Genomic DNA, 6,461 nt, shown 5'->3' with positions numbered 1-6,461 from the left:
CCTTCTGTTGTTCATAGACACCTTCTCAGGATGGCCAGAGGCCTACCCCACCAGGACTGAGACAGCCCAGGTAGTGGTTAAGAAGCTCCTCTCTGAAATTGTCCCCTGGTTTGGCCTACCACTGTACATGGGGTCTGACAACGGCCCGGCGTTCACCGCCAGGATGACCCAATTGGCAGCTAAGGCATTAAAGGTAACTTGGAAATTGCATTGCGTATACAGGCCACAAAGTTCAGGACCCCCTGGCGACTTGGTCTGGGTCCAAGACACCAACCCGGAGGGCTCGAGCCACGCTGGGATGGTCCATACACTGGTCCTCTGCACCCCCTCAGCAGTCAAGGTAGCCGGGAAGAAACTTTGGATCCATCACACCCAAGTGAAGGCGGCTGACAGGGGAGACAGCCCCGGAGGTGGAAAGAGAAACTAACCCAGGACCCACTAAAGGTGAAACTAGTACCTGCATCATGATCTGTCTACTGCTGCTCGCTGTCATGTGGAGGTTCGGTAAGCCCCTCTCCCACCAGGCCCCACATTATGCCTGGGAGGTGATCCGCACCACGGACGGGGTAGTACTGGCCTGAGAAACGGGCACCGGTGAACCGACTCTCCGGTTTGACCTGTGTAGCCTCTTCGGGGAGGATTGGAACCTGCCCCAGGACAGACCCAGGCTCATGAATTTGGGCCCAGCCGGGTGCAGCTGGGGATCCCCGGGGGAATGGCTACACACAGGGCCACAACCACCTATGGCTGCGGGACCCGAGGGACTGAGCAACAACTATGGCGTGCTCCCCTATATGTCTGCCCGCGCCAGCCCCGGATTCCCTCTCTGAAGTGTGGGGACCAGGAGGATTATCATTGTGGACAGTGGGGCTGTGAAACCTACGCCAAATGGCCCCCGAAGCTTCCGGACAGGGACATACGGTTCACCCGACAGGTGCGGCCAGGAGCCCCGGAAAGGAACTGTACTATTGGAAACTGCAACCCCATTGTCATCAAACCCGTGGCACATTGGGCTAAAGACTGGACCGGGGGAAAGACATGGGGATTGAGGCTATATGTCTCTGGACCAGACCCTGGGGTACTATTTACTATTCAGCGACGGGAAATACCCCGACCGCCCAACCCAATTGGCCCCCTGGCCCCTCAGCGACCCGAGGTCAGGAGACCAAGCCCGGCCCCACGTGTGACGAGCCCGCCACCACCATCATCAAAGACTGAGGCAAGTCGCCGGGATGCAGTAACCTGGCCTCCGCCTCGGAGAGCTCCGCTGAGACCAGACATTTTTGTGCTGCTGGAAGCCTCGTGCCAACTTCTGAACAAAAGTGCACCTGACCTTACTGCAGACTGCTGGTTGTGCCTCAACCCCGAGCCCCCCTATTACGTAGGGAACGGAGCTTTGGTTCCATTTGGGGCAAGTGTTGTCCACGTCCGCAACGTGTCCATGGATGCAGAAACGCCGGGACTATGTGCATGGGGAAATGGAAGGAGGGGATTAACTTTAGGTGATATTACTGGAGCTGGGCTGTGTGTCGCACCTGCCAATTACTCCCTCCCCGATTCCCCCTATACAGAAAATTGTAACCAGACACTCCGACTTACGGAGAGATCAGGGTCCAGGACCCCCTGGTACATGGTGGCCCTAAATGGTACCTGGTGGGCATGCACCACCGGAATCACCCCTTGCATACTCTCCCTAAACCTCCAGACTGGGCCCGAGCCAGGGCTCTGCATCCTAACTCACATCCTTTCGCAAGTGTATTATTACTCAGGGGAAGGAGGAAGGGAACACCTCCTCATAGAGCCTCGGCTGATTAAGAGTCCCAGTTCTGGTTCCCCTACTCGTAGGACTCGGAATTGCAGGATCCACTGCGGTAGGGACAGCCACCCTAGTGACAGGACACCAAAATTACAAAGAACTGGGTAGTCAAATTGACCAAGACCTGAGTACCCTAGAAAAATCCATAGGACAGTTGGAGGAATCAGTAGGGTCCTTAGCTGAAGTAGTCTTACAGAACAGAAGGGGACTCTACCTACTTTTCCAGCTGACAGCAGTGGCAGCCCCCGGAGGGGGAAAGTGAAACTAACCCAGGACCCACAGCGGTAGGGACAGCCGCCCTAGTGACAGAACATCAAAATTACTAAGAACTGGGTAATCAAATTGACCAAGACCTGAGTACCCTAGAAAAATCCATAGGACAGTTGGAGGAATCAATAGGGTCCTTAGCTGAAGTAGTCTTACAGAACAGGAGGGGACTCGACCTACTCTTCCTGAAACAAGGGGGACTGTGCCTAGCATTAGGGGAGGCGTGCTGCTTCTACACTAACCACTCCGGGGTAATCAGAGAGAGTTTAAGTCAGTTAAGGAAACGGCTGATGGACAGAGAAGGGGGAAACTGGTATGAGAATCTGTTCTCCTGGTCCCCGTGGCTCACAACCCTTCTATCCGCTGTGGCAGGACCCCTCCTCCTCCTAATAGTAGGTCTCATTTTCGGACCCTGCCTGCTCAGGTGTCTCCTCAATTTTATCCAAGACCGAATCCAAGCTGTCGCACTCATGATCCCGCACAGCCAGTGCTCTCAGCTAGTGGATGCTAGCGACGAATCCAGGGTCTGAATTTGTCTCTTAAGACCAGTAGGGAGTGTGATGAATTGAATGTCAGTAAAAAATTTAACAAGGATGGGGTCAAGGATAGGTAACCAGGCATAACTCCAAGTCTCCCACTCTCAGACATCGACGTCAAGGTCCTGATTAGACCCTTGTAACTGTAAATCAAGGACGTTTGTGTTTTCTGGGGATAAAAGCTCGAGGAACCCCAAGTCGGGGCTGTTACAGGAGAAAGCCTGTGGCAGTCACTGGCCAGTTCAATAAATCCTCGCTTGCTGTTTAAGGCCTAATTGGACTCGGTGGTCTTATTTTCGCGAATGTTGGTCCACAACAGATATTGCATCACAGAAAACTTACAAGAGAGCATCACACATCATCACCCTTAAGCGGTCCTTGGTCATCCCTACCACCTGGAAGTTTTCACTGCCTCTCTTCTCCCTCACTCCCTAGCCTTCTGCGGTGTGGCGGGGGGCCTCTCCCCTCTGCAAAGACTTCCCACTGTCTGACCTTGCCAGGGACAGTGACCTATTATTTCCACCTGCCATTGGAAGATTTAAAAACCCTATTTCTTCAGGAAGCCGTGCCATTACATTCTCCTGTTCCTTCCCAGACTTGTCCCAACTAGCACACTCCCCACCCGTGGTTCTCAAACTTAAGCGAGTGTTAGTATCCCCTGGGGGGCTCCTCAAAACAGAGACTGCACAGCCCCACCCCCAGAGTTTCAGGTTCAGTGGGTGTGAGGTGGGGCCCGAGGATTTCCATTTGTAACTAATTCCCAGGAGATACTGATGCTGCTGGTAGTGACCTGCCACACTCTGAAAGTCACTATTTTAAATACGTTTTTTCTAACAATAAAATAACCTATGAACTCCTGGCCTTCTCATTCCCCATACAAGGAAAGAACTGACCTTTAAAAGATTTTCTATATCTCGGACCTGGTTGGGTAAGACAATCTCTCCTAGTACCATTTTCTATAAATGGAAACCATTCTTAAAATATTTTTTCTGCCCTCTGTTCAGAGCATTCTTATAATGAGGATCCTGACTCTATTTTTTTTTTTTTTGAGAGACAAAAAGGAAGGGAGAGGGGGAGAGAGAGAGAAACATCGATGTGAGAGAACCATGGATCAGCTGCTTACTGCACGCACCCTTATTGGGGATCAAGCCTGGGCATGTGCCCTGGTCAGGAATCAAACTGGCAACCTTTTGGTGCCACTGAGCCACACGGGCCAGAGCCTGACTCTATGTTTGATGTTTGATGTCTGACTGCTCACAGCTCTCAAACCTCACTCCTCCCTTTTCCCTGTGCTATCATCTGAGCCCGGCTGGGTGCTCCCTGCGTTGGCATAGGTTGGAAGTTCAAACCACTAATTCTCTTTTACACATAGCCCTCAGCCAGCCCACCCCCCCACCAAGATAGAAACCCAGGCCAGTCTCTTTCCTGGATCTCTCAAGACATTTTGAACCTGCTTTAGAAATCTGTCCTGCTCCCCTCACCCAGAAATCCTCATTAATGTGGCACTAAACCTTTTCGTATCCCTTTAGTGTGTGTATGGCACCACCAGGACCAACTTGGAGTGAGAGTCCTCCTATTTTGCAGGGTGACCACAGAGATTCTCTCAGGGCTTGGAGGTTTCCCCTTCTCTCTACACTTACAGAACCTAAGAGAAATTATCCTATGCAACTACATGAGTAGAATTAAGCAAAAGTTCACGTAAGAAACTCCTGTGTCGAGCATCTGCCCCCTGGTGGTCAGTACGCACATAGCAACCGGTCAGTGTGCCGAAACTAGCTCTCCGACATCCCCTGAAGGGTCCCAGAGGGCGCAGGCCAGGCCAAGGTACCCCACCAGTGGACGATTGGGGCTGGGGAGGGGAGTGGGAGGTTGGCCAGCTGGGGAGGGACTGCAGGAGGGCTCCAGGGCATGTCCAGGCCATCTCACTTAGTCCCAATCATCCAGACCCCAGCAGCAAGCTCGTTGGTCAGAGCGTCAGTCCCCTGGTGGTCAGTGCATGCCATAGCAAGCAGTTGAGTGGCCTTAGCATATCATTAGCATATTATGCTTTGATTGGTTGAATGGCCAACTGGACACTTAGCATATTAGGCTTTTATTACATAGGATGGAGAAAACAATTATCAACTCCAAGGAAAATAAAGCATTTACTTGGCTTATCTGTAAAATAACATTTTTATGATCAAAATAGTAACACTGAATATTGATATAAGCAAAATTCTTCTATAGCTATATTAGGAGAGAGGGGCAGGAAGTAAATATATAGGTTAGGTCAAAAGAAAAAGTCTCAAGCAAGGGAATTAGTCAATACATTATGACTAAAACTGCAAAGATTTAGTAATAGAGCTGCAGCAAAAAATAAGTGACAAAATAAACTATATAGAGGTATGAAGTAAATCTCAAAAAACAGCTCAATTATTTGAAAGTTATTGTTGCTGAAGAGTAAACACTTGGGAGGGTGTACAGAGGTGTCCTGGTATTTTTTATTGGAAGCCCTGTAGAATTGTCTGACTTCTTAAACTATTTGCACCTGTAGCTTTAACTAAATATAAGTTATTCATAATTTTAAAAAATACCCAATAAAAAATTACTAAATTAATTTCTCTTTACTACCTACAAAGAATCTGAGTGACATACCATATATGGGTTAGGGTTAGGGTTGGGGTTAGGGTTACTTTTCTGTAAAACGAGAAAAGTCGATATGAATATGGAAGAAAGGCAAGGGAAAGGAGAGAAAGGAATACAAGTTTCTTAAAGAATTGCCAAATTCATAGAAACTTTCTTATCACTTTATTTCTCAGTTGAAAGAAATAAAAACATAACAGCCACATGATTTTGTCTGGGGGTTTGGTTTAATTTTGCTTTGTTTTAGGGGAAGGAGGTGTTAGAAAGGTATTCTCATACTTTGAAAAGCTGAGAACCACTGAGCTAGAAAATTGTTTCTGACTTACAATTTCGAGTTGATCTACTTTTCAAAAGAGAATCATAGCTGTTAGCGCTCACATTCCAGCTCTGCAGCTCCCTGAGGACAACCACACAAACAGAGGCAGTTATTTTTCCTGCACGCCTCAGGGTGTTTCTATAATCTATGGACATAAGTAGGGTGTCTGTGCTAATGGTACTGGTCCCAGGTGCATTGCTGCAAATGAGACTATCTGTGGATCTGTTCCTCTGAGAAGTAGCCATTTTCACATCTGGTGTGCTTTCTGCTTATCTAACTTACAGATGTAACATCAAAGAAACTGGCCAGGGTTTTTTATTGTTTTAAATAACATTCAAATTACCATTGTATATCTGATTAGCTCTTAATAAAGTGTTCCATGTTTTGTAACTTCTAACATTTGCATTTAATAATCTAGAAGCAAGCAACCCAAGTCATGTAACTGAGTAAGAACGTTCTTAGGTTTGTTTTTTGTATGGTTTGGTTTTGGGGTGCCAGGGGGATGGGGGAGTTGTTTGTTTCTTGGTTTTTTGGTTGGTTTTGGGGTGGGGGGTTCTAAGTTGTTTGGTTTTCTAACACTTGTATTTTTCTTCACAAATAGCTATAATTCCCCTAGCATAAAGTTCACCAAAATATTAAGGAAGTTATCTTCTGTGGGTGGAACAGCATTTCCTAAAGGAAGAGCAGGTGGAAAGAGATGTCAAACCTGGACGCTAGTAAATGGCCAAATGGTTCCGTCAAGTCAGTATTTGAATTTGGGGACTTGAGGCTCTGGAGAGAGGCAGGGGCTGAAGGTAGACATTTATAGGGTTGGAAATCATCAGCTTATAGTGTTACAATTCTGCCTGACTGTGATTCTTTCCAAGGTGAGGTACAAACAGAGAGCAACGAGAATTGGGTTGAC

The 6,461-nt window shown here is 48.1% G+C and overlaps 1 long non-coding RNA gene across 1 annotated transcript; it reads left to right on the top strand.

Moving 5' to 3' along the window:
• Positions 1 to 358: 358 nt before the first annotated feature.
• LOC107182126 lies at positions 359 to 2,139 on the top strand. Its single transcript, XR_001512852.1, has 2 exons — positions 359 to 410; positions 2,053 to 2,139. It is a non-coding gene; the product is annotated as an uncharacterized LOC107182126 (long non-coding RNA).
• Positions 2,140 to 6,461: the final 4,322 nt, after the last annotated feature.

Source organism: Myotis davidii, unplaced genomic scaffold (assembly GCF_000327345.1).
Source record: "Myotis davidii unplaced genomic scaffold, ASM32734v1 scaffold313, whole genome shotgun sequence".
Lineage (NCBI taxonomy): Eukaryota > Metazoa > Chordata > Mammalia > Chiroptera > Vespertilionidae > Myotis > Myotis davidii.
This window is presented reverse-complemented; position numbering and strand designations above follow the sequence as displayed.